Genomic DNA, 12,157 nt, shown 5'->3' with positions numbered 1-12,157 from the left:
CGAAATCCCGCGACCATCAGCCGCGGCTGCCGAAAGAGGTGGGAACGTTTCTCTTTCGGAGGCAGGCTCCCGGGGGAACACGGACCGGAAGTGACGTGAAGTTCCGGTTGGCCGGAGCCCAGCGGCGGGTGTGAGAGTCGGTCAGGTGCCGCTGCCAGGATCCTGAGATCCCGAGAAGTTGGAGTCAGAGCGGGTAGGTAAACGAGCGCGGGGAATTGGGGACGGAAGCCTGACACTGTCCGCAGAGGTTGGCTTCTTTCTGAGCTCACCCACTTAGACCGTGCAGATCTGGGGCACCGTGATTTCGACTTCAAGCAGTGTTTTCGGGTACTGCTGACTGGTGTCTCAGTCTGGCGGTAGCCAGGTTATTTGGGACACCTCTCCCTGGTTGGCCACCAGGTCACTGAACCCAAACACTAGACTCCGAACCTTTTGCTCTGAGCGTGACTGATGTGGAACCTGTTCTAAGCTTCTGTAGAGTACCCATCTCCTCTTCCCTCCCGGGTGTCTAGGACTTCAGAGTAAATGGAGATCTTCCCTGCTGGTGACCTAGCTGTTTCTCAGGACCTGTCAGTTTGGGTTCTTGACTTCCCAAAACACTAGCGCATGACGCTAAATAGACCTGCTTCTGAACAAAGTTCAGCTGTGTAAGTTCCTTCTAAAGCGTTGGTAGCAAAGGGAATGGGGCCTCCCCTTCGAGAATGGCTCGCAGAGGACCTTCACACGTCTCCCACTGCTTTCGTGAAAAGTAAGGTTCTCCACCTTTTCCAAATCCCTTAACCCCTCTGACCTCTGCATTTATTACAGTGGAGGTATTTGCTGTCAAACATGAAGGTCGGCTTAATCTCTCAAATTCCAAGAAGTCATTTGTGGTCCTATATCACACTGCTGAGATTACTTAGGAACTCCAGTAGGTTTTACACTATTATCTTTTGTTTTCCTGCAAATTCATTGGGAATTCTCATAATGTATAGGCTCTGGCACTGTTTATACCTATTTTGTCAAAAGAGATCCTTTTCCTAACTTGAGTATCTTTCATTTCTCTTTTGGGGCTTGTCAGAAGTTTTGCAGACAGATTGCACTGATCTTTTGGAGAAGCTTGTACAAGTATTTCTAGTGTTGTAATGATAGAGAATTTAATGTTCCGACTGCTACCTATTAATTATATTATTCTGATATTGGTTGTATATGAGCATAAACGATGGTAGAGAAACTACTATTTACTAGGCAACGTTTTATGCATTCTAGGTTGTTTTTATTGACCTCTGGAAGACGGGTGCTGGTATCCAGACAATGTAGCTGATTTGTGTAGTTGTGAAATGACTCCACACTAGAAATCTTTTATATTTTGCTTGTTTGCCTCTTATTTTAAAACATTGAATATTTTCTATTACTCTGAGGATATATCCTATTTGATTAATGTACTTTAGTTTCTGTGATGCTCCTTCCAGAATAACCAGGTTTCTGAAATACTTAAGTGCCTTTTAAAAGTTCACCTGTAGCTAGTTTAATCAGTTTGTTGTTTGTTTAATTTACATATTATTCTTATTTTTTTATTAAGAAAAAATTTTCACATTTGTCTGAAATGAGGTGATAAGATACTTGAAATGTGGAATTGTGTAAATTGGAAGTTATCACTAGTTTTACTATTTGGTAAATTTGCTTATTGGACTGTGACTGCCAGACCTGATCTTAACATTCTTTTTGTTCAGTTTCTGTTATCCAGGAACCAATTACCCAAATTTTCTCACTTTTCACCTTCTTCCTGCCTTGGTGTGAATAGCCACTTTTTAGGATTGCAGAAGACTTTAAATCAGAAAACCTGAGTTGAAGTATAGGCCCCCAGCATTTATTGAGTGATGGTTTACAGGTTACCTACCTTTCTGAGCTGGTCTGGATTGTATTGATAAAGGTACTGCCCAGTTTATTTCATAGGATTGTCACAATGATTGAGATAGTAAATGTGATAATCACTATATAAATGAAGATACAGTGATACTGTCGTTTTACTCTGAAATCTGGACATATATCAGTGCAGAACACTGTTGCTTTGCATCATTTCAAAATTTGATGTTTTATAATAAGCATGCTGTTTATCTCAAGATATTATTGTATACTTTACTGAGATGATCTTTGCCCTATTTTGAACACAATAAAAGTTAGCCAGGAATAGTTTAATGCTGTAATACATTGAGTTAGTCACTGTGATTAATAAGTAGATGACTGGGAAGTGATTATAGCTTTGCATTTGAGAGTTTAAGACTGATCTTTTTTGGTCATCATATATTGCCACTTAAGAATTTACAAGTGCAGAGGAAGCTGAAGCTTTTGGTGCTTATATATAGTTAAATAGAGGTTAGAAGTAGCCTTATTTATATTAAGTAAGACACTATCATTTCACTGAAACATACTTAATGCAGTATTTAGAAGTCGAAACAACCTCTCTTAACATATAGTTAGAGTTTTCCCATTTAACATGAGAAAATTGAGGCCCAGAAACAATCAGTAATGGGCACGCTTGAGGCCATATGGCTTAGGTAGTGCCAGAACCTGAACTGGAAATGAGATCCTAAATGTTCTTTCTGTTCTAAGTTGTCTCCAGGCATCTTTGTATGGTCTGGTAAAATTTGCTAGTTTTCATGAAAATAATTTCTCTTATGTATTAAAGAAATCTACATGTGTCTATCCATCTTTCCTCCTTTTAGCTGATTGAGCCTTGTAAATTCTATGAAAACAAAAACACTGCTTGGCGAGATTTGCAGTGGAATGTTCGAAGGAAAGAAAATTAGTTCTGTTCTTCAGAACAGTTATTCTGAGTTCGTGCTTTGTTACTATCGGGTATCGAGGTGTCTTCTTTCTGGCAAGTGGAAAAGACAGAGGATCTGTGTAACACGTCTCACTGAGTGAATGTTGTTGCTAATAAGTATGAGGAAGCTATATGAATTACTTTGATCCTGCTAAAAAATTTCTTCAAGCTCTTTGTAATTTCATCATTCTGTTATATTAATTATCTCTTACTCTGTGGAGTCGTTTCTGTAATTATTTCATTCTAAGTAAATAGACATTGTAGAAGAGTTAATTCTTTGTCTTCTTGGGAACTCTTTTTGTTTCCATTGATTTTACAAAACTTGGTGTGTGTCGCGCGCACGCGGTCTCTCTCTCTCTTTCTCTCCCTCTCTCCCTCAGAAATAAACTCCAGATTAGAGAATCTAAACTCCAAAACAAACTGGATGAATAGAAGAGATAACTTGTCTGTTATTGTGTTAATACTATGCTTTCACAAAGACTTGCAGATATTTGGGGGATAAACTTTTAAGTTCATTGTTTCAAGAAACTTCGTATTTTGTCTGGAAATCATCTTTGTGTAGAGTGAGCTGCTATTATGTATTATGTAAACCCTTATGCAAAGCTTATTTTAAATTGGAAATTTGAATAGGTGATACTTGTCTGTGTCAGATAAAAGATGTTACTTAAAGCTTAAGACATTTTTAAATTAAGCAAGAGCAACCTATTGAGTAATCCTATCCCAGCTGGTGTAACTATAATTGCTATCAAGTTTGTCAGCAGTATTCCAGAAATACGTACTTTTTTTGTAATTCTTTTTGATGTTTTCCCTTGTTCTTGAGGTTCACTAGTAATAATAACCTTGGTCTTTACAAATTTTTCTGAATGGACTGGATAGGTAATGATAAAAGTCAAGGCTATGAAGCTAAATTACCTTGGTTCAAATTCCACCTCTACTACTGTGCAACCCTTGGGCTGATTACTTAGCCTCTTGCTGTCTCAATTTCCTCCTTGACAGTGTAGCCAGTATCTCTATTGTTGAGGCTAAATGAACAGATTTACATGAAGCATATAAAATAGTGCCTGACACATAGTTAACCATGATTGTCATTTTCCTCATCTTGTGGCCTAATGAGCAGTTGCTAAGAACTCTTTCCCAGCCCTCTTTTGCAAGTACATCTTTATTTCGCTGCTTACTTGATTATTGTTTGCTCATTACTAATGAAATCTCTGTAAATAGTTGTATTTATATACACAATTTTATTTTGTGAATTTTACATGTGGGATTCTTTACAAAATGAGGCATTCTTGTAGGCCATTTTCTCAACTTTTTTGTATTATTGTTAAAAGTCCACATTGTAGGAGTTCAGACTGAGTTACCCCAAGGGGAGCCTTTGTAATATGCAGATTATGTTGAGACCCTGCAGGACAAAGAAACTTCTGCCTCCCCTCCCCCAGCTACCTAGAAGATTTTGAATTAGAGGCCTTGCCCACAATAAGAGCTTATCAGAAATAACCTCTTTTGGCCTATCTATATGGCAGGGCAAACTACTGATTACTGAATACGTGCTTTAAGTCTTACAGTGACACTCAAGCCCCAAGGTGCCTTATCTCCCCCTAAGCTCAGAATGTCTTATGTACCTCATTTTCCCTTTTCTCTCTCTGGATCTCTCATATGTGCGGGGACTCGGACTCTGATACTGATGGGCTCCCCATGGGCATGAAATTACATTTGATTTTCTCTTCTCAGTCTGTCTCATACTGATTCGATTATTCAACCAGCCTAAAAGAATCAGAGGAAAAAAGAATTTTTCCATTTCCCCACAAGATTATCTGTGGAAGCCATAACACAGAATTCGGGAATTAAAATTTGGGGATTTGCTTTTCAGGGATGTCTTCTAGCACCAACGTTCTTTGCATGGGAAGATCATTTTGTATTGACATCTGTTCATTCATCTGATCATTGAACAAAATACCTGTGTCCCGGGATCTGGGAAAACAATGGGAAACAAAGATAAACAGATATTTTAGTTGGAAGCCTGATAGAGAAAAATATAAATACAGCATAATAAATGTTACAAAGGAAACAGCAGAGGGTCTGAGAGAGAATTAATGTGGTATCTCCCTGTTTGAGACTCTAGCACAGTATACCTGTAATACAGTGATATGAGGCTAAGTAGGAAATATGTATGGTCCAGGTTATATAGAGCTTTGCAGGCTGTGTAAATAAGTTTGGATTTGATCTGAGTACAATAGGAAGGCATTCTACAATTTCAAGTAGGGAGCAGTATGATTTATATGAAGGTTCCTCTTTCTCATATGTGAAGGATGAATTGAAGGGGGCAAGAATAGAAATGGAGAGAGGAGTCCATTGCAGTAGTCCAAGTGAGAGATGAAGATGGCCTCACCCAGATGGTAGCAAAAAGTGGAGAGCCGTGGGTGGGCGGATACTAAATATATTTGGAGTAGTACTGGGACCTGGATTAGATGTGAGGAGTAAGGAAATGTGAGGAGTTAAGGATGGCTTTGCTGCTGGATTTGGTAACTGGCTGGATCCCTGTGCCAAGCCCTGGGAGAGGGGGTTTTGGGGAAGACTGGGTTTGTTACAAGAAGAGGGATGAGGTTAAAAAGGACATGTTATGTTAAATTTGAGATGCTTGGGAATCATCCAAGTGGTACGATTAGGACTACAAATCTAGACATCAGGACTAGAAATACAGATTCACACTAGTATTTTAAACTATGGAACCAGATAAGTCACTTGGAGAAACCTGGCAGTGGACCAAGTCAGATAAATGAGAGCTAGCAAAGGAGACTGATAATTGAGTGGTTGAGAAAGGAAAGATCATATATACAACACTAATAAAAAGTGGTTACATCTGGCATGGAGAGTACTAGACAGATGAGGCACAGAGGTGAGCAAGATCTTTCACTTTTGGGGGAGGGAGCATGGATCTTTTAAAGCATATGACTTATTCAGTATTCTTTTACGAAATGTTTAGCTCTGTCAGATGCTTCTCTGTGGTCTAGAAGAAAACAGAATAAGGTCCAGTAAAGTTGAATTGTTTGATCTGACTGGACACTTCTTCCCTCATTGTTGAGTCTGTTTCCTTCCAGAAACTTTGAAGTCTCCATGTTGCAAAAACTATGTAACCAGGGGAGTATATGAGGTTCTCCTGCCCCTTGTTTTTAAGATCTAATTTGTAGGAGATTTTACCACTTCTTTTGTGGGTAGCGGAATTTTCTTTATCTAAATATTCGTAGATATTGCTAGGATCTCTCTATTTGCAGAACTCTAATTTTTAGAAATTTAAATATTTGCATTTTTCAGTAACTTTAGTAACTGTTGGTAAGTAAAACATGCCACCAGACTCCTACCTCAAAGTCTTTGTACTTCTTTTTCTCTTTTTCTATAGTGCTCTTTCCCATATTTTTTTCATGGCTCTTCCCTAATGTCAAATTCTCCAAGAAAGCTTTTTTTACTCACCTTATTTAAAAATTGTACCAAGTTTCTGTATTTTTCATTGTAGCTATTATCATTATCTGATGATATGTGAGTGTTTTGCTGTGTAACAACTTAGTTGCAAAATTTTGTGATTTAAAAATTCATTTAATATTTCTCATGAGTCTCTGGATTAGGTTGGGCAGTTCTGGTCTGGGATATCTTGGCTCTCTAGCTGGGCAGGTCTCTGCTGGGACGCCTTGTCTTTGCTCCCCGGGGCTCCCTCTGCCTCAGTAGATTAGCCTGGGCTTTTTTCACATGGGCTAAGGGTTCCAAAGAGCAATAAGAGAAGACAGGTCCCAGTGTGCAAGTGCTTTTCAAGCCTGTGCATACAGAGCTGACTTCAGCTGGTTAATCCACCATCTATGACTGTACGCCTCCCCACCAACCATGTACGTAAGAACTCTGTGCTGTGCCTCTGGACAAGAAGTTCTTGGTTATGTCTCTTAACCAGCTCTGGCGCCAGAGCCTCTCAGCACCTGGTGGTTTCCCTTCCCATAGATTAAACACTCATTCCTTTCTTCCATGTAGACTCACTGCTTTTAGCTGTAAAACAGAGTCTGGGAGGTGGGAGGCATAACAGATACCCATGTCCCCTTGGTCGCCTGAGATGCCATTGGTATCTAAGTTCCCTTAATAAACTCTTAATGTAATGATGGAGTTATCAGCTGTTCTCCAGGTTCTCTATCATAGAAATTTTACATAACAGAACCTCTGTTTTTGTCACACTTGCTAATGTCCCCTTGCCAAAGCAAGTCACATAGCCACGTGCAGAGCCAAGGGTTTGAATAACAAACTCAAGGAAGCAAAACCATATTGCAAAGAGATATGCATACAATGAGAAGAATTTGTGATGATTCTGCAATCCATCATTCAGTTTTACAGTCTGCCAAAGCATTCTTTACATGCATTCTTCTGGCAGAAATTAGGAAGGATAACAATAGCAAAGTCTGGGAGACAACTTATAAAGCTGAATATTGGCACACTCTTGCTAGCAATTCTATAGCTAGGTATATAGCCAATAGAATCTCTTGCACATGTGAAATATATGGACAGTGATATTTTTAGCAACACTGGTCTTAATAGCAAAAGGTATAAACAATTCAAACGTCCATTGTCAGGAGACCAAATAAATGAATTGGGTTACATAATGAAATATTACACAGCAATGAACATGAATTTTTCATTTAACAAATACTTAACTGAGTACATACTGTGTACCAGGCATAGTTTGAGATACCAGAGACAGCAGCAAAGAGAAAAAATTCAAATGTACATGTGTAAGGGGGTAGGGGGAAAGATTGGATATAAGAATTTAGACATACGAATTGTATTTTCTCTCATTCTGTGGCTTACCTTTTAAACCTTTTTTAACATTTTGTTTCAAAGAGCAAAAGTTTTTAAAATTAATAAAGTTTATTAGTTTTTTCTTTTATGGTTTATGCTGTTAAGTCCTAAGCAGTATTTGTCTACCTCAAGATTGCAAAGATTTTTCTCCTGTTTTTTTTTTTCTAGATACTTTATAGTTTTAGTAACTAAATTCTTACATTTAGACCTATGATCCATTTCAAATCAGTCGTTGCACATGATAAGGGTCAATTCTCATTTTTTCATAAGAATATTCATTTATTCTAGTGCCGTTTGTTAAAAAGACTTTCCTTTTACCATTGACTTGTACTTTTGTTGAAAATTAATTGACTCTGTGTATGCAGATCTGTTTCTACATTTTCTGCTCTTTTCCATTGATCTATGAGTATTTTTAGAACGGGTCTTTTATGTATTTTGTTAAACTTACCTCTAAGTATTTATTATTTTCAGATAGCATTGTAAATGAAACTTAAAAATTTAACACTTAATTTGTTTATTTCAAGTATATAATAGAAAGAGTATTGGTTTTGACCTTTGATATCCCATGACCTTGTTAAAAATTCACTTAATAGTTTAAGTAGTTCCAGCATTTTTCATCTTTCTCTTATTTTGACATGTGATTTAGAACTCTGTGCCTTTCATCCTAAATATGTACAAGTTTTATATCTGTTACTTAATTTCTGGGTTATCAGAGAATGTGGTCTGTGGTGTCCATTCTTTGGAGTTTGTTGAGACTTGTTTCCTTGCCTTAATCATAGTAAGTGATTTTTGAAAAAAATCTGCATTCTATGATCGTCAGTCACTGAATGTTATACATATACCTCCCTTCATTTTATTTTCTTAATTGAATTGTTAAAATCATTGTTCTTTGCTGAATGTTTTGGTTTTGTTTTTGTTTGCTTAAAATATCTTTAATTAACAGTTGTTTTAAAATCTCATAATATCACCCTGGCTGGTGTGGCTCAATGGATTGAGCGCTGGCCTGCAAACCAAAGGGCTGCCGATTCGATTGCCAGCCAGGGCACGTGCCTGGGTTGCGGGCCAGGTCCCCAGTGGGGGTTGTGTGGGAAGCAACCACACATTGATGTGTCTCTCCTTCTTCTTTGTCTAAAAATAAATAAATGGAATCTTTATGATAATAAATAAATAAATAAATAAATAAATAAATAAATAGATAAAATCCCACAATGTAATGTTGAATTTCTCCATATGTACTTACTAATCTTTATGTTATAAAATTTGATGTTATATTCTGTTAGGTGCATTCAAATTTATAATTTTTAAAAAAAATTTTTATTGACACTATTACAGATGCGCCCCCTTTACTCCCTAGAATTATTACATCTTCCTAGTGGGTTGAACCTTTTATGAGTCTCTCTTATGTTCATTATTAGAGAATAATGACTTTTGTCTGTTGTTTTATTTTCAACCTTTATATGTTTTTATAAGAAAACATGGACTTTTTAAAAATACAATTTTCAACCTGTTTTTAAAGTGATGAGTTTAATCTGTTATGTGTACTTTGATTATTGATATATTTGGTCTATTTAGACTTCTTTGTCAAGTACTCTTTTGATGCAACCCAACTTTAGAACATTTTAACTCCAATCTTTCTCTTTCTGATCTACATACTATTGCCCAAATTTCACTTCTTTTTAAAATTATTGTCACAATTAGACACCCTTATTTTATGCAATTTTGTTTTTTATTTGCCTTTATATTTATTATTTTAATTTTCCTGCATGTCTTATATCTTAGCCAATTTGGAGAGATCATTGCTTTCTGTTTATAGAATATTCTTTAGAAATTTATTTTCTAGCATTTAGATTTGGTAAATTCCTCATTTATTGCATGCTATTAATGTCTTTATTTTGTTGGGCACACAATTCTAAACTAGCTATTTTATCTCAAATTCTAATGATATTATTACTTTTTTTTGCTTTCATTTTTACTATTGAGAATTCTGCTTCTATTCTAACTGTTGTTTCATTTTGAGAAATTTGTCCTTTTTGACTGCTTTCAAGATCAAGATATCTTTGCTTTAGAGTTCTGTAGTTTGATTGTGGTGTTTCTGGATAGGATTTATTTTTATTTCTTCTCCTTGGGGTGCATTGTATTACTAGATTGATGTACTCATTTATAGAAAAATTAGGCGTTCACCCCTCCAATTCTGGAAATTTCAGGCCTTTATCTTTTTAAATTTACATTTCTTCTGTTCTTTTTATTCTCCTGAGATTCCAGTTAAACAAATTGTATACCTTTTCATTCTATCCTCTGTCTCTGTTATTTGCTTATATTTTCCCATTTTATCTCTGCTGTGCTTTCAATAAATTCCCTGGATAGCTTATCCAGTTCACTTCATGTATGTCTGCTCTGCTCTTTAATCCATCATTAGCTTTTAATTTTAAGTTACATTTTTTATTTCTAGAAGTTCCATTTGCTTTTCTTTAATTCAAATCTAGTTGTAATAGTTTTTATTGTGTGCTTATCTTTGTATTGCATCCTTTGTTCTGTAAGCATTTTATACGTAACTATTCTATAAAATGTTTATTCTCCACCTGGATCTGTAATACATGTTTTTTCCTGTCCTGAAGGGGTATGGAGTTGGGGGTGAGGTGGGGTCCTAAACGGATAATGGCTTGCTTTCTGGTACTTTATAAGTTTATAGATTGACCTTCTTCAATGGGAGTCCAGCGGACCTAATTTATAAAGAGGGTTTGCTTCTGTTTCTCCTTAGAGATAGAAAGGCACCTCTGACTTGGGACTGCACCAGTGGCCCTTGTGGTCGTAGGGGAGGGAAAATTACACGTCTTCATGAGAGAAGGGAGACCCAAAGAAGCGATCAGAGCAGGAAGCTTTTATACCTTTAAGACAAGCAATAAATTTGTGAAAAATTTACGGTACAAAAGTGTCTGAGCTGGATGTAGTAAATGATAAAGAAATAACTAGGAAAATAAGGGTTAGTTTAACAAGGTTTGTTTGTACAGATTTATTGATCCCAAATTCCCCATCTCTGGTTATAGGAATGTCTTCCTCCTGGTACAGGGAGTTTGCCTGGCATGTGGGGGTTTTATCTCCTGCTTTCAGGAGGAAAAAAGAGACTCAGAGTGTCTTTGTATGCCTGCTTTTTTAAGTTTCTTAATTTTCAAGTAATAAATGTGCTAAAATGGCATATTTCAGGGTATCATATTCTGCATATAGGTATTAGCCCATATATTATGAGTTTTAGCCCAGAGAGTAGGCTACACATCAGCCTCCTACTTGCAAAGTCAGTTTTCCTACAAGGATGTTGCCATAGGGATCTTGTCTCAGGGTAGCCGTGCCCTGTCCATTGCTAGTTGTTCCTATTCATTTCCTTCTTACTCCTCAGGTTCCCTTCTGTTCCCACCAAGCCTCACAAACACCCTAGCTCTTGGGCCATCAGGTAGTCTCTTTGGGTCTGTTGTACAGTTGGCTTATACTTTGGAGGGACAGAAAGGGATCATGGAGACTCCCTCTTTGCTTTGTGAGACCAGCCATGTCTCAAAGAGTATGTCCAATCCAGGGTCTAGTTTTCTTGGAGAGTAAGGGTCCCTCAAAGTTCCTAGTACATGTACCAGACTTCACATAATAAATGTTATTAAAAAGTTGAATTTACATTTTTCCAAGTGCACTATTTTATAGAATCCTATCATGAAGTCATTTGGATGCTAAGAATTCATTTTGGTACAAATAATTACACTATATCTACTCAGTAGGTTCTAATTTTCTTAAGAAATGAAGGTCCCTAGTGATTATTATTTGGGAAGCTCTTTAATATTTAAGAGAAAATGAAACATAATACATCCTTCAAAGTTGGCAAAGAATGACAAATTCAGTCTCTAAAAAGTGCTGCAGGTAATTCTGGTTTCAGTAAATGTTGAATAAGCAAAATACCAACAGTTAATCTCCAGTATCCATCTTAATGAGTGGAGTGAGGACATGACTACCATTTTAACAGATGGAGAACGTGTAGCAGGCTTTAGTATTTTTCCAAACAGTGGAGAGTAAATTGTTTCATAGATCATAAATTTTAGAATTAATGGTATCAAAACCTTCATTTTGATATAAATAATCTGAAGCATGTACTTTAGCCATTTGAAAATATTCAGTGATTTAACTTATTTTCTTATTAATGACTTGTATAGGCCACTTTATATTAACCAGGTTTTTAGGGGCTATAAAGTAAGGAGGTCTGTTAAGCAATCTGAATTTTTTAATTTTGTCAAAATGTACAAACAGCAATAACCCACAAAGAAATGACCAAAAGAAGCAAAGGTGAAGTCATCTGATTTTTCACAGCAGCTTAAATAGTGAAAATCAATAGAAATGAGTGTTCTCTTAATTTTAGAAATGAGAAATATTTGTAAACACCAGGAAAAGCTAAATCTTTAGAACTGCTTTTTCATTATTATTTTTTTTTCTGTGACTCCAGAATTCCCTGGTGAGAATCGAAAATATTACCATCAGACTGTTTTATGTTGT

The 12,157-nt window shown here is 36.6% G+C and overlaps 1 protein-coding gene across 1 annotated transcript in view; it reads left to right on the top strand.

Annotated features, from left to right (window-relative positions):
* Positions 1 to 29: 29 nt before the first annotated feature.
* VMP1 (vacuole membrane protein 1) overlaps positions 30 to 12,157 on the top strand; it is a 122,323-nt gene continuing 110,195 nt past the window's right edge. Inside the window, exon 1 of the mRNA XM_054574868.1 lies at positions 30 to 193. The gene's annotated coding sequence lies outside the window, so the exon portion shown is untranslated. The remainder of the gene's footprint in view (positions 194 to 12,157) is intronic.

Source organism: Pteronotus mesoamericanus, unplaced genomic scaffold (assembly GCF_021234165.1).
Source record: "Pteronotus mesoamericanus isolate MK-2021 breed Mesoamerican mustached bat unplaced genomic scaffold, CSHL_Meso_final contig_269, whole genome shotgun sequence".
In the NCBI taxonomy this organism is placed as follows: domain Eukaryota; kingdom Metazoa; phylum Chordata; class Mammalia; order Chiroptera; family Mormoopidae; genus Pteronotus; species Pteronotus mesoamericanus.
The sequence above is the reverse complement of the archived record's forward strand: the minus strand, read 5'-3'. Positions and strand labels throughout refer to the sequence as shown.